The 27,068-nt window shown below is 51.2% G+C and overlaps 1 long non-coding RNA gene and 3 pseudogenes across 1 annotated transcript in view; 3 read left to right on the top strand and 1 right to left on the bottom strand.

The window, feature by feature from the left end:
• The window catches only part of LOC149370548 (uncharacterized), a 191,759-nt gene that overhangs the window by 149,535 nt on the left and 15,156 nt on the right, over positions 1-27,068 (bottom strand). The window lies entirely within an intron of this gene.
• LOC149370551 (uncharacterized) lies at positions 10,873-12,054 on the top strand (annotated as a pseudogene).
• LOC149370550 (uncharacterized) lies at positions 21,592-23,242 on the top strand (annotated as a pseudogene).
• Positions 23,682-26,955, top strand: LOC149370549 (uncharacterized; annotated as a pseudogene).

The following is a 27,068-nucleotide window of genomic DNA, read 5'->3' as shown; positions in this document are numbered from 1 at the left end:
CAGGCTCATTGCATGGGTCTGGCCCAATAAAAAAAATTATGGCCCGAGCAGAGCTCTACAGTGCACACGGCCGGCCACAGAAAAAAAAACGAAACGTCCACTGCAGTACTCGAGATCCCACCTTATGATAGTTATCGTCGAGAAGTTCACAGTCGTGGTTTCAGCAGCAAGCGTTGGAACTCTGTGTATATGAGCTCGAGCCGTATAGGAGGCATGTCAACAGACATCTGCCTTTCTAGCTGTGGTAATGCGAAATTCGATAAAAGGATCGGGCAATAAGTCGAAGCTCCTAAGAATGCTTCTGGGAACGTGTAGATCAAGTTCCCGCGGCAAAAAGACGAGGTCAGATTCCTCTTCAGTGCACCTTTAATCAGTGACTTCGGATGTGATGGTCGCAATACCCTTCTTCACACCAGCGAGAAAAGGGGCCCTCTCTACACTATTCTACAAGGCCAAGATTCCGGCGTCCTGCGTTACCCAAAATCAGAGTTAGCTGCCCTCTTGGATAAGGTCGTATATTTCTTTGAAAAAGCTGTCTTGCACCTGCCACGCAAAAATGTTCTGGAAATACCTCGAATCCTCATTCAGCCAATGCTTGAAAACTCAACTTAGCTTAGTTGTCCCCAAGGAACCGATAACAGCCATGCCATAAGGTCTGATTTTTGATATCAAAAATTTCTCAGACTCCTTCTTGTCAACTACACCAAAAAAGTCACCGACGGGAACAAAAAGCCAGCTAATTATGTGCAAAACTGTCCAGAATTTTTTCAGACTGTGAATTGAACAGAGTTTGGGGATGTTGATGGTGCAAGTAGAATAATTCGTTTGGCACTGCATTCTGACCATAGCAGCTATGTGGTAGAACCTAGTGACAGTCACTTTTTTAATACAGTAAAAGCTCGTTAATTCGACACTGACAGGACCGCAAAAAATTGTCGAATTATCCGAATGTTGAAACATCGAATGAACAACAAAAAAATGTTTGACGCAACAGGACATACCTTTATTTGGCAAAGAAATCTGTTATCGTCGTCTGCTGTTTCAAGCAAATCTGAGTGACTACGATAGCTCTAACAGCTGCCAGGTGCTCCGCAGCACACGCACTGTCAGGGATTTATTCACAGAAGTCCTCCCGCACGGACAAGGCTTCTGTGGCTTCTTTCACCGTGCGCTTCGGCATTTGGAGCAACTGCTCACAATCAGGCAGAGTTTCTTGAGTCGTACCCGCCGTCTGCTATCCCAGTGTTGCCATACTGTAGTGTTGCCAGACTTGTGTGACTCCCAGTGTTGCCAGGTTACAGGGTTGCCAGATTGTGAACTAAAACCCAGTGTGGCCAGACTATTTATGCCCTCTCCCTTTTACACTCTCCTCCGCCTACTGCTACGCTGTCGCGCAGGAACCGCCCAGCTCATTAGAGCAGCCCTGCCCGGAGTGGCCGTCGCCTGTTCGCCAAGCGAAAGAGCACGTCCGCGGCGGTTGTGAAATTGGTTTTTTAGTGACCGATGTAGCCCCAGCGAGTGTATTAAGACGAGACAGACCCGTGCTTTTCTTGAAATAAGCGTGTTATGCTCAAGTTCACGCAATTCAGTTGTCGTGCAGACGGGTACCACAGGCGAAATGCGCTGCTGTGTGGCCCCAGCGAGTGTGTTAAGACGAGACAGACGCGTGCTTTTCTTGAAATAAGCATGTTATGCTCAAATTCACGCAATTCACACGCCTGCTAAGATTATTAAGAATTTTTGTTTTGTTTACCACGTAGCAGCCATTCATTGCCAGTACTGTTGAACTACGTGTGAAAATTTGATACACTTGAGCAGCTTCTCAGTTAGTTGGTGATGGTTTCGTGATGGAGTTGTCTGTTGAGTGGTCAACGTTGAGGCCAGCTGGCACAAGATAATGAAAAGCAAGAAAATATGCTTCAATATCAGTAGAAGTAACCACTTCAAGCATACAAGTGTTAAGACGGAATGCAGTAAAATGAAATGTGAGAAAAGTATTTTTTTTTACATATGAGAAGACGCGGAGTCCAAGAGCCATCTTCGGTCGCACAGGCTTGCTTTCGCAGTGTACGCGGAACCCGGCTGCCAGTAAAGGCCGATTCACACGATGGACTGTTGGCCCCCCTGATGAATTTTTTCCAGACAAGCAAGACGCACACACAAGAGTGACCACACAGGACAAAGGCTGGACTAACAAGGCTGAATGGTGGACCTGTTGGTATGGCAAAGGCCCTCGGACCAGGTGTCACTTGACGTCCAATTTTTGGTCCTCGGAACAATGCAGTAAACTGGCATGGGGTATGGTTATGACTAAGTATAAGGGCATGTGCGAAGGCGAAGGCCACAGGAGCGTGATAATCGATTTAGACATGGGCGCAGCTTTTCCCCCTACCGGGGACGTGTGGCTGCTAGGACATTGGTGAAAACCACGTATGTATCGGGAAGAAAACTAGGGAAGTGGGAGGACAAAGCCACTAAGCAAGCACCAACTTGTCTGTCAGCTGGGGCGAGGACAGGCAGTACACAGTGTGAAAGTGCCAGGAGAGAAGCTTCCATAAAAGCCCCTCACATGAGCTCCTCTTCACTGTCTTCCTTGCTCATATTCACTCTCAGATTTGGCGGGAGGATCTTTCTTGGGAAACATGTGTACCCCGCAAGGAGTGGGGCGAGGGTGCAAACCAAAGTTTGATGGTGTTGTCTCCCTTCTTTGTGTTCTGTAAAATGTAGGGTGCTTTTTTCGTCGTAAAAAGTTCGGGCCCAGGACTGACGCGGCAAAAATAAAGCCCCTTTATTGCCGCTGGTGCTTTAGAACATATACAGGGTGTTTCACCTAAGACTTTCTACAATTTTTAAAAATAAGCTATTTGAATTAGATGCGCGCTTTTTCTGGCATAGTGAAGGGCTCTTTTTCTGGTCAGTGGTGTAGTACATCATAATGCAGCTAAGACGTGCTAACTAGCAGGCTTGTTAACCAATAGTTAATAGTTAACTTTTAAACTATTACCGTTGGGCTCCTTAATTATTGAGAGGCATGCAGCCCACCGTAAGTAATGTCCATATCCGTTTTTAGAATTTCGAGAACGCGATTATCCTCGGCGCTGTGGCCCAACAAATTTTGGCTATTTCGACGAGTTACGTGCACTGGAGAGGTTGCTTTGCCTGCAAGCTTCTCAAACCGCATGTATTTTGGCGCGATGTAGGCGAAATTTGTTGGGCCACAGCGCCGAGGATAATCGCGTTCTCGAAATTCTAAAAACGAATATGGACATTACTTACGGTGGGCTGCATGCCTCTCAATAATTAAGGAGCCCAACGGTAATAGTTTAAAAGTTAACTATTAAATATTGGTTAACAAGCCTGCTAGTTAGCAAGTCTTAGCTGCATTATGATGTACTACACCACTGACAATGCTATGCCAGAAAAAGCGCGCATCTAATTCAAATAGCTTATTTTTAAAAGTTGCAAAAAGTCTTAGGTGAAACACCCTGTATATCATGGAGAAGCTTTAGCCTAAAAGGGCTGCACAGACAGAGCCGAGGGGGGAGGCAGTGCCCGCGGACAAATCGTCACTTGACGTCCAAATTCCGGTCCGCCTGATTCATACCTGGCCGACAATGCCAGTAAACCAGCATGGCGAATGGCCGTGACCGTGTCTATTGTGCAAAGATGAAGACCAGAGGTTCGGTGATAGTCAGATTTTACATGGGCGTGGCCTTTTCACCTACCAGGGTCAGTGAAGGCTGCACACCTGCAATCCTCATTACTTTCTTTTTTTCCTGGAATCCCTCCTTCTTCCCTTACTATATTGTAAGCACTGGCACTGGTAGCCAAATTTGGATATCTATAGCCCAATCTGGCACCCCGCGCACTGCAGTCTTTCCCTCTCTCCGTCTCCAGGTATGAGTAATCGACGCCACCGTATCTAAGCGAGCCAGTTGTGCGAGTTAACCATGGGCATCTTCCTCTATTGACTCGGGAGGTTTTTATTTATTCAATAATTTCAAAATTCATGGGGTTTCCACTGAGAGGGTGGTAGTATGGGTGCCAGAACCCTTGCCCAGGTGGTTGTGCGTGTGGAAAACGCTACGTAAAACTTTCCAAAACCATCATGAAGAATGTCACAAACATAGAATAAGATAGACGAAAACCAGTCTGTCCCCCTACAAATATGTCAAGCGTACTGGGCACTAAGTTTGCCCAAAGTAATGAGTATCAATTCAGGCGAACCACCAGGCCTAGATCAGAGGTAGTCACGTTGTCCACTGACTCAGTGCGCTATTTTCTACCTGAAACATGGCTACCGCTGGAGTGTGGGTGGACCCAGACATCATCACTTTTGCGTGCATGCTAAACGACGAGAAGGCCCTGGACGAATATTGCCGGGACTACGGGCTGCTCCCAGCAGCCCCAACAGCCCCGCCATCGGACCCGCAGCGCCGTGGAAGACTCCTAAGAAGTCAACACTTCTGGGGTATCTGTGGAGACATGGGCTTCAAACCCGGTAAGCCAACCTGGACGGGCTCTGTAGTAAGATGGATGCGCAAGTGTCTGAAGGTTCCTCAGCCCACCTTCCGCTGCGGCGCCTGCTGGAAAGAGCTCTCGCAAGAAAATGGGGAAGCTGTCCTTCACGTCCTTCACGCCACGGCCAGCTTCTTCGCTTTCAAGGATGCCACCGACCGACCCCATGTGAAGATGCTGTGGCATGAAGTCCTTTGGCTGATGTACACCACAGCCAAAGGAATGAACGCCACGGTAGCTTCCGAGTGGACCCGGGGGCAGTTTAAGCTCGTAACGGAGGCTCGCATGGATTGGACCAGCTTCATTCGCGAAGTTGTGGCCAAGGACCTGCTATAGAGGCCACGGGGAGGAAGTTCAGGTCCATGAGTCCCTGTTCCGCGGTCGCTGAAAGGCAAACCTGGGTCGTCTGCTGGCTAGGGACGGCGTCGCAGGCCGTTTCAACGGCAATTACGGCGGCGTGGAGAATCGAGAGCCCTGGGTCGTTGGCCTGTATTGGGTATCGACGGGAGAGACCCGACTTTTTGAAGTCGAGAAGCGGGACGGCGACACTTTGAAGGCTATCATCAGTGACAACATACTGCCGAAAACCAAGGTAGTCACGGACGAGTGGCAGGGCTACAACAACCTGGAGGCTCTACAGGACACGGCCAGTGATATGGCAATACAGCACAATACAGTGTGCCACCAGGACAACTTCGTCAACCAGACCACCGGTGCGCAATCCCAGAACAAGCTTGGCAGAAAGCCAACTGCGTGCTGGTGCGCACCAGTGAAACAAGCCCAGGCCATTTCAACAGCAATTACGGCAGCGGGGAGAATCGAGAGCCCTGGGTCGTCGGCCTGTATTGGGTATCGACGGGAGAGACCCGACTTTTTGAAGTCGAGAAGCGGAACGGCGACACCCTGAAGGCTATCATCAGTGACAACATACTGCCGAAAACCAAGGTAGTTACGGACGAGTGGCGGGGCTACAACAACCTGGAGGCTCTACAGGACACGGCCAGTGATATGGACCTGCAGCACAACACAGTGTGCCACCAGGACAACTTCGTCGACCCGACCACCGGTGCGCACACCTAGAACATAGAACAAGCTTGGCAGAAAGCCAAGTGCGTGCTGGTGCGCACCGGTGAAACAAGCCCAGGCCGTTTCAACGGCAATTACGGCGGCGTAGAGAATCGAGAGCCCTGGGTCGTCGGCCTGTACTGGGTATCGACGGGAGAGACCCGACTTTTTGAAGTCGAGAAGCGGGACGGCGACACCCTGAAGGCTATCATCAGTGACAACATACTGCCGAAAACCAAGGTAGTCACGGACGAGTGGAGGGGCTACAACAACCTGTAGGCTCTACAGGACACGGCCAGTGATATGGACCTACAGCACAACACAGTGTGCCACCAGGACAACTTCGTTGACCCGACCACCGGTGCGCACACCTAGAACATAGAACAAGCTTGGCAGAAAGCCAAGTGCGTGCTGGTGCGCACCGGTGAAACAAGCCCAGGCCGTTTCAACGGCAATTACGGCGGCGTGGAGAATCGAGAGCCCTGGGTCGTCGGCCTGTACTGGGTATCGACGGGAGAGACCCGACTTTTTGAAGTCGAGAAGCGGGACGGCGACACCCTGAAGGCTATCATCAGTGACAACATACTGCCGAAAACCAAGGTAGTCACGGACGAGTGGAGGGGCTACAACAACCTGGAGGCTCTACAGGACACGGCCAGTGATATGGACCTACAGCACAACACAGTGTCCCACCAGGACAACTTCGTCGACCAGACCACCGGTGCGCACACGCAGAACATTGAACAAGCTTGGCAGAAAGCCAAGCGCGTGCTGGTGCGCTCCAGTGAAACGAGCCGCGCACTCCTTCAGTCCCACCTGAACTCTCTGGTGGGCCAGCATAAACAGCCGGACAAAGTGTAAGGACCCGTTCCTTCGACTCGTCGAGGCCGTTGCCCGCCAGTACCCCCAGGCTTAAACACCAGGGTCGCCACAAACAGCCCTTATCAGGGCCACCCAATTGCTGATTTGGCAGAAATCGCGTCTGTTTCTCAAAGGATTGCTGTTCCCTCTCATCTCACTGATCAATATATCATTAAAGTTATGAAGTGCTTAGAATTGGGACATCCCGAAAGTATTATTTTACCATCTTGCCTTGTTAATGAGGACACTTGGGTAACCAAGCAACGCCGCGGATAAGGCGAGTCGTCCATAATAACGATTCAAAAAACAGATATCCAAAAAAAAACAGCAAAGCTACTTTTTAGTGTCTACATATACGAATACTAGTGGACATTGAGAGACCGAAATTAAGAAGAATCTATGGACCTCACTATGTTATTATCCTAGTTGCAGCTAGCTTCAAAGAATGCATTGCAGTATGAATCGCCAACTGGGCTACCACACGCGTGAAATTCTGTTATGGCGTGACCACGTGAGGCCACCGTTTTCGCCGATCTACAGAAAAATGGCTACACACGTGGCTTTATTAAAGGGGTGGAGACACCAAATTTGTGGTTCGCGCGTTCTTAGTTTCAAACTCTTCTTATGGCTCCAGGAAGCATGATACACACTGAAATATTCATATATTCACAGTGAATAATTTATTATCGCATTTTTAGGTCAGCGATTTTCGGTTTCGGAACGCCGAGTTGTACAGTGACGTCAGAGGGGGAAGATCAACTACTTCGCCTGGTCACGTGGGTTCACGAAAGTTGTGACGCACCTACTGCTGCATCGTCTGCTTTCTCACACACGTGCTGACCAGCGCATGAAAAAAACAACGGATGGCTAGCAGCTCGTATTCTGACGGATCTGATTCCAATGAGTGAGGACATCGACTTTTTTTTTTATCACACGCTAATATCGCCTTCGCGGGTTCGCGTGAGGATGCGAAACACTTTGCAAAATGCCAGTAAGCATCGCTGCGCCGCTCTACCCAAGCTGCGCCCACAACCGGTGTCACACTTCGCCGCCGTGCAGCAGTACCTGAGCGCTGCTTGGGATGGTGTACAAATATCAAAAGAAAAGACAAGATCACCTTGTTATCAGAACTACCAGCTATACTCGAGCAGCGACAAAGCATGCCTGCTTATGTTCGGAGCTTTCGGCAACGGCACCGCTCGCGGGCGCTCCGGGCGACGAGCTCTGCTGCTGCCTGGCTGCCGTGGTCGTCGCTAGGCCTATAGCCTGTTTCGCAAGCGGCCGGCGCTTTGGAAGTCGCCTGCGCTATAATAAAAGGCCTACTTTTCACAAGTCAGCAGCATCATCTCACAATAAAATAATAGTATGGTCAATCTCCTCGACGCCTTCGTCAGCGGAGCTAGCGGGCGCCAGGCGAGCCGGACCCGAACGTCGGGCCAGCGGCAGCTTCGAGGCGGTTGTGGCAAGAAATTTGCTCATATCACAGTTGTTACCTCTACCAGCAGCTCAGTATTAGTCAACGATCCTCACAAATGACAATTTTTTCACATTTCTTATCCCATGGCTTATTATTTATGTCAAGAACACTCTTTAGCTCGCTTTTATAACGTCGGCAGACGGTATCCAGGCTGGCCGACCGGCCGGCACGCCCGGCGTACTTCACGTCCGCACAAGAAAATACAAAACAGCCATGCTACCAGAAAGGATGCTTCCTAGATTCGAGATACGACAGCATGACTCTGCTAAAAGTTGATCTTTCGGCAACGACACTGCCTGCGGCAACGCCGGGCGACGACCTGCGCGCTGGTCCCAGACTGCCCTAGTCGTCGCTAGGCCTAGATGGTTTCGCATTGACTCCGCAGCTGAGGGCGCTTCGGGACTGGCCAGCACTTAGAAACGTGCTTCGCTCAGCACCCCTTTACTGTGAACTCGTCCCATAATAAAAGATATGTTCGATTTCCACGATGTCTTCAGCAACGCAACTAGCAGACGGCAGGCGAACCGCACCAGGTAGCAGCAGCCCAAAACCGGCTATAGGTTGAAATTTGCTTGCATCGCAGTCATCACTTCTACCAGGAACTCGGTATTTGCCGACGATCGTCAGAAACGATGCATTTTTGATATTCATATATCCCAGGGTTTGCAATGAACGTGAACAAACAATACTATCGCGTTCTTCAGATGCCGGCGGTCGGCATGGCTGGCGCAGGCCGCTCGGCTCCAAGGAGTGCGCCCTATGTCATCATGACGCTGCCGCTCTCCGCGCTGGCATTGGCTGCCGCTTCCCGTCGTTGCGTTTGCCGCGAGCGGCCTGCCGTTTACATCTAGCAGGCCGGACGCAGGCGGCGAGATGCAATCGGACGTTGCGACGCTGTTCGCAACGGCGCGCCGCAAACCGAGCGAGGGGCGGTTAGCAGCAAATGCGGCTCGCTGGTGCGTCGACTGCGCTCACGCGGCTGTGCCCCGCTCATCGTACGTCACTGTATTTTGGTATGACGTCACTAAAACTAATTTTTCTTCCCACCTTGTGACGTCAGCGTTGACGGCGCTAGCGATGGGTCTAGATCGTGAGAGCGAGCATTTAGGTAAACTTTGGAACCAAAGTAAAATATTTTTTAAACATTTGTTGTGTCCAACACCTGGCTGTGAGTGCCCTTGCATACATAGGAATCCCATAGCAGGCTTTTTATAGCTTCAAAATTTGGTGTCTCCACCCCTTTAATGCGTTGGTCGCCGTCAGGGGGAACAACCAACAACGAAACGTGCGCGCACTGTGCTTCAATACATGAGGGGAACCATCTAGGCACTAGCACGCATTCTGGGAAAACATGGAATTCACCTGGATCACAAACCTGTTTCGACAACAAGCCGCTTCTGAAGACGACCGAAAGACCGCGTCCCCAGAGAAATACAACCGCGTGACGTGTAGAAAATCCCATGCTCCAAGTGCCCGGCTTCATAGGTTGCCGAAACAAAAAACCTCCACCAAAGAATAAGGCAACACAAAAATGACATCCGGCTGATGAATTCAGAATCCAACTCCCTCGCCGAACATTGCAAACGCGCCGACCACCGAATAGCCTTCGGGGAGGTGAGCGCCTTGGCCGTGGAGCCAAACCCGTTCAAGAGGCGACGTGCGGAGTCATGGCACATCCGGTTCACAAAGGCGGCGATGAATAGGACTCCAGGAATGCTCCCCTCCTCATGCGTTAGTGCATTGCGCCACGTGCTAACAAAACGCTGTCTCAGTGCGCTATTTTCTACCTGAAACATGGCTACTCATACTGGTGTGGCACCACAGGGACAGGGACAGAGACGCACCGCGGGAGAGAAGGAACGCTTGTGGGGTGAAGCACTCCAACCCTTTTGTGGACTGTGCTTGCAGTGTGGTCTATTCCATTCCCCTAACTTGCGGTCGACACTACACGGGGCAGACTGGACGCTGTCTGAATGTACGCCTCCAGGAGCATGCCAGGTCCCTTGACGGGAGTTCGGGGACGCACCTGGCTAAGCATGTAAAAAGCCACAAGTGTGCCCCATTGTTCAAAGAAACGCGCGTTCTCTGGAAGCATAAAGATAAGACTTCCCGGGAGATTATGGAGGCCTTCCGCATAAAAAAGTCGGCAGATGTATGCGTGAGTTTGCCATCCTTGCTACTGCTTGACGCCGAGGTTGATTATCTTCAAAGAACACTAAACCATGATAACAGATAGATTCGCTGTGATTTAACGCGTGTTCTTGCTTGTAACCCTTGTAACCATGTTATGACTGTGCATGTAACCATAGGTTTCGTCTATATATTTTGTGCTTTTAATAAACTTTGTCAGTTGTTAGTGAGCACTTGTGTTGTTGTCACTCTGTCTCTGTCCCTGTGGTGCCACACCAGTATGAATTCGTACCAACTCGCCCAATTTTCAACCCTTTTGAACATGGCTACCGCTGGAGTGTGGGTGGACCCGGACATCATCACTTTTGCGTGCATGCTGAACGACGAGAAGGCCCTGGACGAATTTTGCCGGGACTACGGGCTGCTCCCAGCAGCCCCAACAGCCCGCCATTGGACAGAATGGCCGTGACCGAGTCTATTGTGCAAAGGTGAAGACCAGAGGTTCAATGATATTTGGATTTTACACGGGCGCAGGCTTTTCCCCTACCGTGGTCAGTGAAGGCTGCACACCTGCAAGCCTCATTATTTTCTTTTTTTCCTGGAATCCCTCCTTCTTCCCTTACTACATTGTAAGCACTGGCACTGTTAGCCAAATTTGGCTATCTATAGCCCAATCTGGCACCCCGCGCACTGCACTCTTTCCCTCTCTCCGTCTCAAGGTACGAGTAATCGACGCCACCGTATCTAAGCGAGCCGGTTGTGCGAGTTAACCCGAGAGTTTCGTTGTCCGCTGTCTCAGTGCACTATTTTCTACCTGAAACATGGCTACCGCTGGAGTGTGGGTGGACTCGGATATCATCACTTTTGCGGGCATGCTAAACGACGAGAAGGCCCTGCACGAATTTTGCCGGGACTACGGGCTGCTCCCAGCAGCCCCAACAGCCCCGCCATCGGTCCCGCAGCGCTCTGGAAGACTCCTAAGAAGTCAACACTTCTGGGGTATCTGTGGAAACATGGGCTTCAAACCCGGTAAGCCAACCTGGTCGGGCTCTGTAGTAAGATGGATGCGCAAGTGTCTGAAGGTTCCTCGGCCCACCTTCCACTGCGGTGCCTGCCGGAAAGAGCTCTCGCAAGAAAACGGGGAAGCTGTGCTTCACGTCCGTCCCACCACGGCCAGCTTCTTCGCTTTCAGGGATGCCGCCAACCGACCCCATGTGAAGATGCTGTTGCATGAAGTCCTTTGGCTGATGTATGCCACAGCCAAAGGAATGAACACCACGGTAGCTTCCGAGCGGACCCGGGGGCGGTTCAAGCTCGTAACGGAGGCCCGAATGGATTGGACCAGCTTCATTCGTGAAGTTGTGACCAAGGACCTGCTACAGAGGCCACGGGGAGGAAGTTCAGGTCGACGAGTCCCTGTTCCGCGGTCGCCGAAAGGCAAACCTGGGTCGTCTGCTGGCTGGGGACGGCGTCCCAGGCCGTTTCAACGGCAATTACGGCGGAGTGGAGAATCGAGAGCACTGGGTCGTCAGCCTGTATTGGGTATCGACGGGAGAGACCAGACTTTTTGAAGTCGAGAAGCGGGACGGCGACACCCTGAAGGCTATCATCAGTGACAACATACTGTCGAAAACCAAGGTAGTCACGGACGAGTGGCGGGGCTACAACAACCTGGAGGCTCTACAGGACACGGCCAGTGATATGGACCTATAGCACAACACAGTGTGCACCAGGACAACTTCGTCGACCCGACCACCGGTGCGCACACCCAGAACATAGAACAAGCTTGGCAGAAAGCCAAGCGCGTGTTGGTGCGCACCGGTGAAACGAGCCGCGCCCTCCTTTAGTCCCACCTGAACTGGCTCTGGTGGGCCAGCATAAACAGCCGGACAAAGTGTCAGGACCCGTTCCTTCAACTCGTCGAGGCCGTTGCCCACCAGTACCCCAGGCTTAAACATCAGGGTCGCCACAAACAGCCCTTATCAGGGCCACCCAATTGCTGAATTGGCAGAAATCGCATCTGCTTCCTAAAGGACCGCTATTCCCTCTCATCTCACTGATCAATATATCATTAAAGTTATGAAGTGCTTAGAAGTGGGACATCGCGAAAGTATTATTTTACCATCTTGCCTCGTTAATGAGGACACTTGGGTAACCAAGCAACGCCGCGGATAAGGCGAGTCGTCCATAATAACGATTCAAAAAACAAATGTCCAAAAAAAAACAGTAAAGCTAGATTTTAGTGTCTACATATACGAATACTAATGGACATTGAGCAACAGAAATTAAGAAGAATCTTTGGACCTCACAATATTATTATCCTAGTTGCAGCTATATTTAAAGAATGCGTTGCAGTTCAAATTGCCAACTGGGCTATCGCACGCGTGAAAGCCTGTTATGGCGTGACCATGTGAGGCCACTGTTTTCGCCGATCTACAGAAGAATGGCTACAAGCGTGGCTTTATTCAATGCGTTGGTCGCCGTCAAGGGGAACAGCCAAGAATGAAACGCGTGCGCGTTGTGCTTCCATACATCAGGGCAACCAGCGAGGCATCGCAAGCATTCTGGGAAAACATGGAATTTACCTGGATCACAAACCTGTTTCGACAACAAGCCGCTTCTGAAGACGACCGAAAGACCGCATCCTCAGAGAAAGACAACCGCGTGACGTGTAGAAAATCCCACGCTCCAAGTGCCCGGCTTCATAGGTTGCCGAAACAAAAAACCTCCACCAAAGAATAAGGCAACACAAAAATGACATCCGGCTGATGAATTCAGAATCCAACTCCCTCGCCGAACATTGCAAACGCGCCGACCACCGAATAGCCTTCGGGGAGGTGAGCGTCTTGGCCGTGGAGCCGAACCCGTTCAAGAGGCGACATGCGGAGTCATGGCACATCCGGTTCACGAAAGCGGCGATGAATAGGACTGCAGGAACGCTCCCCTCCTCATGTGTTCGTGCATTGAGCCACATGCTAACAAAACGCTGTCTCAGTGCGCTATTTTCTACCTGAAACATGGCTACCGCTGGAGTGTGGGTGGACCCAGACATCATCACTTTTGCGTGCATGCTAAACGACGAGAAGGCCCTGGACGAATTTTGCCGGGACTACGGGCTGCTCCCAGCAGCCCCAACAGCCCCGCCATCGGACAGAATGGCCGTGACCGAGTCTATTGTGCAAAGGTGAAGACCAGAGGTTCGGTGATATTTGGATTTTACACGGGCGCAGCCTTTTCCCGTACCGGGGTCAGTGAAGGCTGCACACCTGCAAACCTCATTATTTTCTTTTTTTCCTGGAATCCCTCCTTCTTCCCTTACTACATTGTAAGCACTGGCACTGGTAGCCAAATTTGGCTATCTATAGCCCAATCTGGCACCCCGCGCACTGCAGTTTTTCCCTCTCTAAGTCTCAAGGTATGAGTAATCGACGCCACCGTACTTAAGCGAGCCGGTTGTGCGAGTTAACCGGAGGGTTTCGTTGTCCGCGGTCTCAGTGCACTATTTTCTACCTGAAACATGGCTACCGCTGGAGTGTGGGTGGACCCGGACATCATCACTTTTGCGTGCATGCTAAACGACGAGAAGGCCCTGGACGAATTTTGCCGGGACTACAGGCTGCTCCCAGCAGCCCCAACAGCCCCGCCATCGGACCCGCAGCGCCGTGGAAGACTCCTAAGAAGTCAACACTTCTGGGGTATCTGTGAAGACATGGGCTTCAAACCCGGTAAGCCAACCTGGACGGGCTCTGTAGTAACATGGATGCGCAAGTGTCTGAAGGGTTCTCGGCCCACATTCCGTTGCGGCGCCTGCCGGAAAGAGCTCTCGCAAGAAAACGGGGAATCTGTCGTTCACGTCCGTCCCGCCACGGCCAGCTTCTTCGCTTTCAGGGATGCCGCCAACCGACCCCAGGTGAAGATGCTGTGGCATGAAGTCCTTTGGCTGATGTACGCCACAGCCAAAGGAATGAACCCCACGGTAGCTTCCGAGCGGACCCGGGGGCGGTTTAAGCTCCTAACGGAGGCCTGAATGGATTGGACCAGCTTCATTCGTGAAGTTGTGGCCAAGGACCTGCTACAGAGGCCACGGGGAGGAAGTTCAGGTTGACGAGTCCCTGTTCTGCAGTCGCTGAAAGGCAAACCTGGGTCGTCGGCTGGCTGGGGACGGCGTCCCAGGCCGTTTCAACGGCAATTACGGTGGTGTGGAAAATCGAGAGCCCTGGGTCGTTGGCCTGTATTGGGTGTCGACGGGAGAGACCCGACTTTTTGAAGACGAGAAGCGGGACGGTGACACCCTGAAGGCTATCATCAGTGACAACATACTGCCGAAAACCAAGGTAGTCACGGACGAGTGGCGGGGCTACAACAACTTGGAGGCTCTACAGGACACTGCCAGTGATATGGACCTACAGCACAACACAGTGTGCCACCAGGACAGCTTCGTCGACCCGACCACCGGTGCGCACACCCAGAACATAGAACAAGCTTGGCAGAAAGCCAAGTGCGTGCTGGTGCGCACCGGTGAAATGAGCTGCGCCCTCCTTCGATCCCACCTGAACTGGCTCTGGTGGGTAAGCATAAACAGCCGGACAAAGTGTCAGGACCCGTTCCTTCAACTCGTCGAGGCCGTTGCCCACCAGTACCCCCAGGCTTAAACACCAGGGTCGCCACAAACAGCCCTTATCAGGGCCACCCAATTGCTGATTTGGCAGAAATCGCGTCTGTTTCTCAAAGGATTGCTGTTCCCTCTCATCTCACTGATCAATATATCATTAAAGTTATGAAGTGCTTAGAATTGGGACATCCCGAAAGTATTATTTTACTATTTTGCCTCGTTAATGAGGACACTTAGGTAACCAAGCAACACTGCGAATAAGGCGAGGCGTCCATAATAACGATTCAAAAAACAAATGTCCAAAAAAAAACAGGAAAGCTAGATTTTAGTGTCTACATATACGAATACTAGTGGACATTGAGCGACAGAAATTAAGAAGAATCTTTGGACCTCACAATATGATTATCCTAGTTGCAGCTAGCTTTAAAGAATGCGTTGCAGTTTGAATTGCCAACTGGGCTATCGCACGCGTGAAAGCCTGTTATGGCGTGACCACGTGAGGCCACTGCTTTCGCCGATCTACAGAAGAATGGCTACAAACGTGGCTTTATTCAATGCGTTGGTTGCCGTCAGGGGGAACAGCCAACAACGAAACGCGCGCGCGTTGTGCTTCCATACATGAGGGTAACCAGTGAGGCACTAGCACGCATTCTGGGAAAACATGGAATTTACCTGGATCATGGTGAATACAAGGGGGGTACTGCGCACAAAAAGACAAGGACAAGAAGATAACACAACAAGCGCAGACTCGCGACTAACTTTATTTGAAAACACGACACTCCTTTTATAGTTTCAAAACTGTCACATCACACACATGATGAAACCAAAAACCTGTCTTCATTGTGATACAGTTTGATAGAAGGGTCACTTACGCAATCTTTATCCTTCTGTTTGATGCAAAACGCCTCCGCCAACTCACGCGCCACCTGGTCACGGCTCCTCCTCAAAACTTTTGTAACTGTCGGCAAAGGCAGGCAAGGGTTATTGCGCGTAGCATCCGGGCATGCGCCACAATGCAGGGGTAAATTCGACCCTGTCCCTGATTTCATGGAAAGCTGGTGTTCCCCTAAGCGCTCATTCAGACATCGGCCTGTCTGACCGATGTATACCTTGCCACAGGTGAGGGGAATCTGGTAAACGACACCCGTCTGGCACCTGACAAAACGAGTGGCATGACGCTTCTCGCGGTCCGCTTTCCTCTTCCCTCCGGACATGACCTGAGGGCACAATGAGGCCAACTTGCATGGGGCGGTAAAAACTACCGGCACGCCGTACCGTTTCGCCACGTTCTTCAAGTTGTGGGAAATTCTGTGAATATACGGTAGAACCGCTGGCCTCATTTCCTTAGAACGGCCGCTATCCCGGCATATCCTATCTTTCAGTTTGCGCAGAAGCTTCTCTGCCCCTGCAACAATGATTGAAGCAGGAAAACCAGCCTTCGTCATCCTAATTACCTAATTATTGAGGCTCTCGTGCACCAGGTGAGCGCAAGACTTAGACAAGGCGCCCTGCAGGCAATAGGTTCCGATAGACCGATAGACGTCAGACAGCCCAGGCAGTGGATTTCTGGTGGAAATGTCTCCTACTACGTCTTCCCAAAGATAGGCCAAGATCCAAGGATAACGGTGGTTCCGTGTCAGTACTGGGCGATGCCGAGTTACCGAGTGGAATTGTTGAGGTGCTGAAGAAAGGACCAAAGTTCAGCACTGAGCCTAGTGTGCCGGCGCACGAGCTTCTTTCATTGAACCGGCAGCTGGCGCGGAAGGCATCTGATGAGGACCAGGAGCGGTGCCTACTAGATGGTGTTGACAGCCTTCTACGGACTGCTGCTAAGCCTCGGAGATTTGCGAGTGGAAGCACTTCACGCCTCAAGACATCAGTAAAAGAAGTTGTCTCTTTCTTCAAAGACAACGGCTTGGCCCTTCTGCAAGCTGATAAAGAGGGAGGCTTTGTCGTCCTGCCTTCGGGGATGTTTGGTGAAAAAGCTGCTCAAGCAGTCGAGAAGAACTTTGCTCGGAAGAAGGTGAAACCGTCAAAGGTTTCTTCAAAGGAACCCAAGCTTCTGTGCTGTGCAAGGACCTTGCTTTAGATAAACTGTCGAGAGCAGTTATTAACTCCAAGCGCGATAGCTTACAACTGTTTTTCACTGTAAAAACACATAAGGTTGAGAAGCCCTTTAGGTGCATAGTAAGAGAAAAAGGTACTTGGCAGCGTGAAGTAAGTGTGTTTATTCAAAAGTGTCTGAAATTGCTAGTAGTGGAAGACCCATTCTTGACTAGGAACTCGGATGATATAGTCGCCTACCTACAGGATGCTCAGCCTGTAGACTACGCCTTTTCAATTGACGTTGAAAACCTGTTCTTTTCAATACCCCACAATGCCGTTTTGCGCCGTCAGGTCTTGTATTGAAGATAGGGGTGTAATAGCTTTTCAGAATGCCTGCGGTATAACGCTGAACAATTTTATGTCTTTACTTGAGTTTTATCTTGGTTCTACCTACCTTTGCATCTTTTAACGATCAGGTATTTGTTCAGCGCAAAGGAATTTGCATTGGTTCCTGTGTGGCACCTGTACTGGCTGACATCTTCTTGTACAGCATTGACTGTGATCTGGTGCGCTATTTTGACGATGAGACTACTCTGAAAATATTTAGGTACGTTGATGACTATTTAGTGTTTCTTAAAGATCGACCTGGAGCGACGCACACTGTGATTGTGGAAGAATTTCTATCGATTTTCAGACGACATGGGAAGGGTCTAACCTTTACTCACGAGTTACCGGAACATGACAAGCTACAGTTTTTAGATATTAACCTGACTTTAACACCAGATCACGTTTGCTGGATGTACTTACCACGTGCACGAAAAGACCTCTTGCCGTTCAGGTCAGCACATTCCAAGAATGTTAAACGGGCTATCGGAACCTATTGCCTGCAGGGCGCCTTGTCTAAGTCTTGCGCTCACCTGGTGCACGAGAGCCTCAATAATCAGGTAATTAGGATGATGAAGGCTGGTTTTCCTGCTTCAATCATTGTTGCAGGGGCAGAGAAGCTTCTGCGCAAACTGAAAGATAGGATATGCCGGGATAGCGGCCGTTCTAAGGAAATGAGGCCAGCGGTTCTACCGTATATTCACAGAATTTCCCACAACTTGAAGAACGTGGCGAAACGGTACAGCGTGCCGGTAGTTTTTACCGCCCCATGCAAGTTGGCCTCATTGTGCCCTCAGGTCATGTCCGGAGGGAAGAGGAAAGCGGACTGCGAGAAGCGTCATGCCACTCGTTTTGTCAGGTGCCAGACGGGTGTCGTTTACCAGATTCCCCTCACCTGTGGCAAGGTATACATCGGTCAGACAGGCCGATGTCTGAATGAGCGCTTAGGGGAACACCAGCTTTCCATGAAATCAGGGACAGGGTCGAATTTACCCCTGCATTGTGGCGCATGCCCGGATGCTACGCGCAATAACCCTTGCCTGCCTTTGCCGACAGATACAAAAGTTTTGAGGAGGAGCCGTGACCAGGTGGCGCGTGAGTTGGCGGAGGCGTTTTGCATCAAACAGAAGGATAAAGATTGCGTAAGTGACCCTTCTATCAAACTGTATCACAATGAAGACAGGTTTTTGGTTTCATCATGTGTGTGATGTGACAGCTTTGAAACTATAAAAGGAGTGTCGTGTTTTCAAATAAAGTTAGTCGCGAGTCTGCGCTTGTTGTGTTATCTTCTTGTCCTTGTCTTTTTGTGCGCAGTACCCCCCTTGTATTCACCACGATTGACCGACTAGCCCAACAACATACGCTCTTACCTGGATCACAAACCTGTTTCGACAACAATCCGCTTCTTAAGACGACCGAAAGACCGCGTCCCCAGAGAAAAACAACTGCGTGACGTGTAGAAATTCCCATGCTCCAAGTGCCCGGCTTCATAGGTTGCCGAAACAAAAAACCTCCACCAAAGAATAAGGCAACAAAAAAATGACATCCGGCTGATGAATTCAGAATCCAACTGCCTCGCCGAAAATTGCAAACGCGCCGACCACTGAACAGCCTTCGGGGAGGTGAGCGTCTTGGCCGTGGAGCCGAACCCGTTCAAGAGGCGACATGCGGACTCATGGCACATCCGGTTCACAAAGGCGGCGGTGAATAGGACTCCAGGAACGCTCCCCTCCTCATGCGTTAGTGCATTGCGCCACGTGCCAACAAAACGCTGTCTCAGTGCGCTATTTTCTACCTGAAACATGGCTACCGCTGGAGTGTGGGTGGACCTGGACATCATCACTTTTGCGTGCATGCTAAATGACGAGAAGGCCCTGGACGAATTTTGCCAGGACTACGGACTGCTCCCAGCAGCACCAACAGCCCCGCCATCGGACAGAATGGCGGTGACCGTGTCTATTGTGCAAAGGTGAAGACCGGAGGTTCGGTGATACTCGGATTTTACATGGGCGCAGCCTTTTCCCCTATTGGGGCCAGTGAAGGCTGCACACCTCCAAGCCTTATTATTTTATTTTCCTGGAATTCCTCCTTCTTCCCTTACTATATTCTAAGCACTGGCACTGATAGCCAAATTTGGCTATCTATAGCCCAATATGGTACCCTGCGCACTGCAGTCTTTCCCTCTCTCCGTCTCAAGGTACGAGTAACCGACGCCACCGTACTTAAGCGAGCCGGTTGTGCGAGTTAAGCCGAGAGTTTCGTTGTCCGCTGTCTTAGTGCGCTATTTTCTACCAGAAACATGGCTATTGCTGGAGTGCGGGTGGACCCGGACACCATCACTTTTGCGTGCATGCTAAACGACGAGAAGTCCTTGTACGAATTTTGCCGGGACTACGGGCTGCTCCCAGCAGCCCCAACAGCCCCGCCATAGGACCTGCAGCGCCGTGGAGGATTCCTAAGAAGTCAACACTTCTGGGGGATCTGTGGAGACATGGGCTTCAAACCCGGTAAGCCAACCTGCACGGGCTCTGTAGTAACACAGATGCGCAAGTGTCCGAAGGTTACTCGGCCCACCTTCCGTTGCGGCGCGTGCCAGAAAGAGCTCTTGCAAGAAAACGGGGAAGCTGTCCTTCCTGTCCATCCCGCCACGGCCAGCTTCTTCGCTTTCAGGGATGCCGCCAACCGACCCCATGTGAAGATGCTGTTGCATGAAGTCCTTTGGCTGATGTACGCCACAGCCAAAGGAATGAACCCCACGGTAGCTTCCGAGCGGACCCGGGGGGGCGGTTTAAGCTCGTAACGGAGGCCCGAATGGATTGGACCAGCTTCATTCGTGAAGTTGTGGCCAAGGACCTGCTACAGAGGCCACGGGGAGGAAGTTCAGGTCGACGAGTCCCTGTTCCGCGGTCGCCAAAAGGAAAACCTGGGTCGTCTGCTGGCTGGCGACAGCGTCCCATGCCGTTTCAATGGCAATTAAGGCGGCGTGGAAAATCGACAGCCCTGGGTCGTCGGCCTCTATTGGGTATCGACGGGAGAGACCAGACTTTTTGAAGTCAAGAAGCGGGACGGCGACACCCTGAAGGCTATCATCAGTGACAACATACTGCCGAAAACCAAGGTAGTCACGGACGAGTGGCAGGGCTACAACAACTTGGAGGCTCTACAGGACACGGCCAGTGAAATGGACCTACAGCACAACACAGTGTGCCACCAGGACAACTTCGTTGACCCGACCACTGGTGTGCACACTCAGAACATAGAACAAGCTTGGCAGAAAGCCAAGCGCGTGCTGGTGCGCTCTGGTGGAACGAGCCACGCCCTCCTTCAATCCCACCTGAACTGGCTCTGGTGGGCAAGAATAAACAGCCGGACAAAGTGTCAGGACCCGTTCCTTCGACTCGTCGAGGCCGTTGCCCACCAGTACCCCCAGGCTTAAACATTGGGGTCACCACAAACAGCCCTTATCAGGGCCACCCAATTGCTGATTTGGCAGAAATCGCATCTGCTTCCCAAAGGACCGCTATTCCCTCTCATCTCACTGATCAATACATCATTAAAGTTATGAAGTGCTTAGAATTGGGACATCCCGAAAGTATTATTTTACCATCTTGCCTTGTTAATGAGGACACATAGGTAACCAAGCAACGCCGCGGATATGGCGAGTCGTCCATAATAACGATTCAAAAAACAAATATATAAAAAAAAGAGTAAAGCTACTTTTTAGTGTCTACATATACGAATACTAGTGGACATTGAGAGATAGAAATTAAGAAGAATCTTTGGACCTCACAATATTATTATCCTAGTTGCAGCTAGCTTTAAAGAATGCGTTGCAGTTTGAATTGCCAACTGGGCTATCGCACGCGTGAAAGCCTGTTATGGCGTGACCATGTGACGCCACTGTTTTCGCCGATCTGCAGAAGAATGGCTACACACGTTGCTTTATTAATGCGTTGGTCGCCGTCAGGGGGAACAGCCAACAACGAAACGTGCGCGCGTTGTGCTTCAATACATGAGGGGAACCAGCTAGGCACTAGCACGCATTCTGGGAAAACATGGAATTTACCTGGATCACAAACCTGTTTCGACAACAAGCCGCTTCTGAAGACGATCGAAAGACCGCGTCCTCAGAGAAAAACAACCGCGTGACGTGTAGGAAATGCCACGCTCCAAGTGCACGGCTTCATAGGTTGCCGAAACAAAAAACCTCCACCAAAGAATAAGGCAATACAAAAATGACGTCCGTCTGATGAATTCAGAATCCAACTCCCTCGCCGAACGTTGCAGACGCGCCGTCCATCGAATACCCTTCGGGGAGGTGAGCGTCTTGGCCGTGGAGCCGAACCCGTTCAAGAGGCGACATGCGGAGTCATGGCACATCCGGTTCACAAAGGCGGCGATGAATAGGACTCCAAAAACCCTCCCCTCCTCATGCGTTCGTGCATTGCTCCACGTGCTAACAAAACGCTGTCTCAGTGCGCTATTTTCTACCCGAAACATGGCTACCGCTGGACTGTGGGTGGACCTGGACATTATCACTTTTGCGTGCATGCTACACGATGAGAACACGCTGGACAAATTTTGCCGGAGATTACGGGCTGCACCCAGCAGCCCCAAAAGCCCCGCCATCGGACAGAATGGCCGTGACCGTGTCTATCGTGCAAAGGTGAAGACCAGAGGTTCGGTGATACTCAGATTTTACATGGGCGCAGCCTTTTCCCCTACCGGGGCCAGTGAAGGCTGCACACCTGCAAGCCTCATTATTTTTTTTTTTATGGAATCCCTCCTTCTTCCCTTACTATATTGTAAGCACTGGCACTGGTAGCCAAATTTGGCTATCTATAGCCCAATCTTGTACCCTGCGCACTGCAGTCTTTCCCTCTCTCTGTCTCAAGGTATGAGTAATCGACGCCACAGTATTTAAGCGAGCCGGTTGTGCGAGTTAACCCGACAGTTTCGTTGCCCGCTGTCTCAGTGCGTTATTTTCTACCTGAAACATGGCTACCGCTGCAGTGTGGGTGGACCCGGACGTCATCACTTTTGCGTGCATGCTAAACGACGAGAAGGCCCTGGACGAATTTTGCCGGGACTACAGGCTGCTCCCAGCAGCCCCAAACCCCCGGCCATCGGACCCGCAGCGCCGTGGAAGACTCCTAAGAAGTCAACACTTCTGGGGGATCAGTGGAGACATGGGCTTCAAACTCGGTAAGCCAACCTGGACGGGCTCTGTAGTAACATGGATGCGCAAGTGTCTGAAGGTTCCTCAGTCCACCTTCCGCTGCGGCGCCTGCCAGAAAGAACTCACGCAAGAAAACGGGGAAGCTGTGCTTAACGGCCATCAGGCCACAGCCAGCTTCTTCGCTTTCAGGGATGCCGCCGACTGACCCCATGTGAAGATGTCCCCATGTGAAGATGTCACGGCGTGAAGTCCTTTGGCTGATGTACACCACAGCCAAAGGAATGAACGCCACGGTGGCTTCCGAGTGGACCCGGGGGCGGTGTAAGCTCGGAACGGAGGCCCGCAAGGACTGGATCAACTTCATTCGTGAAGTTGTGAAGCCGTGAAGCCAAGGACCTGCCACAGAGGCCACGGGGAGGAAGTTTAGGTCGATGAGTCCCTGTTCCACGGTCACCGAAAGGCGAACCGGGGTCGTCTGCTGGCTTCGGACGGTGTCCCAGGCCGTTTCAACGGCAATTACGGCGGAGTGGAGGATCGAGGGCCCTGGGTCGTCGGCCTGTATTTGGTATTGACGGGAGAGACCCAACTTTTTCAAGTCAAGAAGCGCGACGGCAACACCCTGAAGGCTATCATCAGTGACAACATACTGCCGAAAACCAAGGTAGTCACGGACGAGTGGCGGGGCTACAACCTAGAGGCTCTACAGGACATGGCCGGTGATATGGACCTGCAGCACAACAAAGTGTGCCACCAGGACAACTTCGTCGACCCGACCACCGGTGCGCACACTCAGAACATAGAACAAGCTTGGCAGAAAGCCAAGCGCGTGCTGGTGCGCACCGGTGAAACGAGCCACGCCCTGCTTCAATCCCACCTGAACTGGCTCTGGTGGGCCAGCATAAACAGCCGGACAAAGTGTCAGGTCCCGTTCCTTCGTCTCGTCGAGGCCGTTGCCTGCCAGTACCCCTAGGCTTAAACATCAGGGTCGCCACAAACAGCCCTTATCAGGGCCACCCAATTGCTGATTTGGCAGAAATCGCATCTGTTTCTCAAGGGATTGCTGTTCCCTCTCATCTGACTGATCAATACATCATTAAAGTTTCAAAATTCATGGGGTTTCCACTGAGAGGGTGGTAGTATGGGTGCCAGAACCCTTGCCCAGCTGGTTGTGCGTGTGGAAAACGCTATGTAAAACTTTCCAAAACCATCATGAAGAATGTCACAAACACAGAATAAGATAGACGAAAACCACTCTGTCCCCCTACAAATATGTCAAGCCTACTGGGCACAAAGTTTGCCCGAAGTAATGAGTATCAATTGAGGCGAACCACCAGGCCTAGATCAGAGGTAGTCACGTTGGCCGCTGACTCAGTGCGCTATTTTCTACCTGAAACATGGCTACCGCTGGAATGTGGGTGGACCCGGATATCATCACTTTTGCGTGGATGCTAAACGACGAGAAGGCCCTGGACGAATTTTGCCGGGACTACGGGCTGCTCCCAGCAGCACCAACAGCCCCGCCATCGGACCCGCAGCGCCGTGGAAGACTCCTAAGAAGTCAACACTTCTGGGGTATCTGTGGAGACATGGGCTTCAAACCCGGTAAGCCAACCTGGACGGGCTCTGTAGTAACATGGATGCGCAATTGTCTGAAGGTTGCTCGGCCCACCTTCCGCTGCGGCGCCTGCCAGAAAGGGCTCTCGCAAGAAAACGGGGAAGCTGTCCTTCACGTCCGTCACGCCACGGCCAGCTTCTTCGCTTTCAGGGATGCCGCCGACTGACCCCATGTGAAGATGTCACGGCGTGAAGTCCTTTGGCTGATGTACACCACAGCCAAAGGAATGAATGCCAAGATAGCTTCCGAGTGGACCCGGGGGCAATTTAAGCTCGGAACGGAGGCCCGCATGGATTGGACCAGCTTCATTCGCGAAGTTGTGGCCAAGGACCTGCTACAGAGGCCACGGGGAGGAAGTTCAGGTCGACGAGTCCCTGTTTCGCGGTCGCCAAACGGCGAACCGGGGTCGTCTGCTGACTGGGGACGGCGTCCCAGGCCGTTTCAACAGCAATTACGGCGGCGTGGAGGATCGAGGGCGCTGGGTCGTTGGCCTGTATTGGGTATCGACGGGAGAGACCCGTCTTTTCTAAGTCGAGAAGCGGGACGGCGACACCCTGAAGGCTATCATCAGTGACAAAGTACTGCCGAAAACCAATGTAGTCACGGACGAGTGGCGAGGCTACAACAACCTGGAGGCTCTACAGGACATGGCCGGTGATATGGACCTGCACCACAACACGGTGTGCCACCAGGACAACTTCGTTGACCCGACCACCGGTGCGCACACTCAGAACATAGAACAAGCTTGGCAGATCGTCACATCACAAACGTTTCGTACGATGCTCACACAAGAGAATTATTTCCACTTCTTGATATTCTTCCTGTCAAGCATATATACGAATTCAACCTTTTGCTAAAATACCAACATAGCTTGAAAAATCCTCTCAACTACTTTCTCAAACTGTGCAACCTGACAAAAACTCCGCAACTTTCCTACGACATCAGACACAGAAAGAATTGGACACTGTCATTTTCTAGAACTAACCAAGGGTGCAAGAGGATAGCGAATTGTCTTCCAAAACTGTTAAATAATTTAGAGGATGTAAATCTGGATATACAGAATATCTCAAGAAAAAAATGGAAAAAATATCTCATTTCTAGCACAGATCTTGCAACTTAGCCTAGAAATGTAATTAACTTCTGGTCCTAAATGACAGTTCGTTACGATTGCATCGATAATTTCTGTGTCCTTCATCTAATGATGGCTTTATATGGTTTCCCTTACATTTCATTGTGTCAAGTCTCACGTAACTTTATTTTTTTTTTCTGCTGTGAGATTACAGCAAAATGAACACGGTGCGTTTTTTAGTGTGTGTATTGTGTATATTATGTGTTACATGACATGCAAAATGCTTGGGTAGCATTGCAGTGTGTAACATACGCACTAATGTATGTCCAATAGTCTTATTAGTTGTGTCTTATTGCTTTATTATTTTCCCATGTACGCCTATGAATAGTAAGCTTGATTGTGTCCAATGAGAATGTCTACACGATATGTATAAGTGATCTACTCTGCTCTTAATCCACACATCTTTAATTGTTTCAATGAAAAGCTGTATGTTCACGCCCTTCAACCTGCCAAATATAGGGGCAGCAACCTTCGTCAAGCTGCTAATCAGCAGCTTTTTGTTGCTTGCCCTCGCATTTTTGTACTGTTGTAAAAAATGCGAAATAAACTGAATTGAATTGAAATTGAAAGCCAAACGCACGCTGGTGCGCATTGGTGGAACAAGCCGCGCCCTCCTTCAGTCCCACCTGAACTGGCTCTGGTGGGAGTTAGACTCGGGTTCAGGTCTTCCTCTTTTGTGGTGGTGGAGATGGGAGTCCGTTTGGGCGCGACACGTTGCAGGAGGGAGATGAGACGTAGACGAACTTCTTTGCAGAAATGTACAAGCTGGGTTTATTTACAACTATTTACAATTATACACATCGACCAGGGTGGTCGCTAGCATTCAGGACGATCGGGAGCGCCAGGCCAGAGCTCGCCACTACAACACCCTGTCCTGCCTGACCGGCTTAACTCGCGCTACGCGTAGCGGCTCCTCGTCCTTCGGAACGTGGCCAGCTCAAAACTAGACCCTGTCCGTCTCTCGCGATTCCGACTCTCCACCAAGAGTCCCTGCCCAAGTCTCCCCCTTTGGCGCCAAAACGTCTCTTAAATAAGTTTCCCCAGCATTCTGGGCACCAACTTAGTGACCATTGAGAGATGGGCTTCTTACAACCAATCAGAGCGTTTTCTCTGCAACTCAACAAGACACGCCGGTACCCACGAGCTTGTTTGCTCGCGAGGGCCACATGCCTTTGAAGAAGCCGATAGCACTTTTGCGCTTTTCCACACACAGTAAAAACACTTTGACAACACCACAAAAGCACGCAAGCACCACTTCCATCAGCTGTGGCTCCAAACACTACAGGGTGCATCTGAGCCCTCTGGCCAGAGGCAGAGTAATCACAACTCGTTACCCGCCATCCGGCCTCACGACCATTCGTAATTGCACTCAGCTGCCTCCCACGCAAGCTTCCCCCTCAAGTGTCCCTGAGGCTTTCTTTCGCACTGTTCGACGCCGCCGTCGACAAGTCATTCAACTTAACCCCGACAATAGCCGGCGTGCGCGACTCGTACGCACCATCCGCGGAACGGGGCCCCTTCCGGCACCCCTCGCTGCCATTGCTGCTTTTACCTTTTGGGGCGGCAGCCCTTAGACCCCAGCGTTTCCTCTGTCTGCTTAAGAGCTGCGCCGCCTAAAACATCTTCAGATAAGGACCAAGTCGGCGGCGCCCGGGGGGATATGGAGATGGCCCGCTGCCCGGCGGCCCGCAAACTCAACTGTGGGCCAGCACAAACGGCCGGACAAAGTGTCGGGACCCGTTCCTTCGACTCGTCGAGGCCATTGCCCGTCAGTACCCCCAGACTTAAACATCAGGATCGCCACAAATGGCCCTTATCAGGGCCACCTAAGTCCCACCTGAACTGGCTCTGGTGGGCCAGCACAAACGGCCGGACAAAGTGTCGGGACCCGTTCCTTCGACTCGTCGAGGCCATTGCCCGTCAGTACCCCCAGACTTAAACATCAGGATCGCCACAAACAGCCCTTATCAGGGCCACCTAAGTCCCACCTGAACTGGCTCTAGTGGGCCAGCACAAACGGCCGGACAAAGTGTCGGGACTCGTTCTTTCGAC

The sequence above is a fragment of the Amblyomma mixtum genome, chromosome 1 (assembly GCF_055824585.1).
Source record: "Amblyomma mixtum isolate Tamu chromosome 1, ASM5582458v1, whole genome shotgun sequence".
NCBI lineage: Eukaryota > Metazoa > Arthropoda > Arachnida > Ixodida > Ixodidae > Amblyomma > Amblyomma mixtum.
Note: the sequence above shows the minus strand (reverse complement) of the source record. Positions and strands in the feature narration are given on the sequence as shown.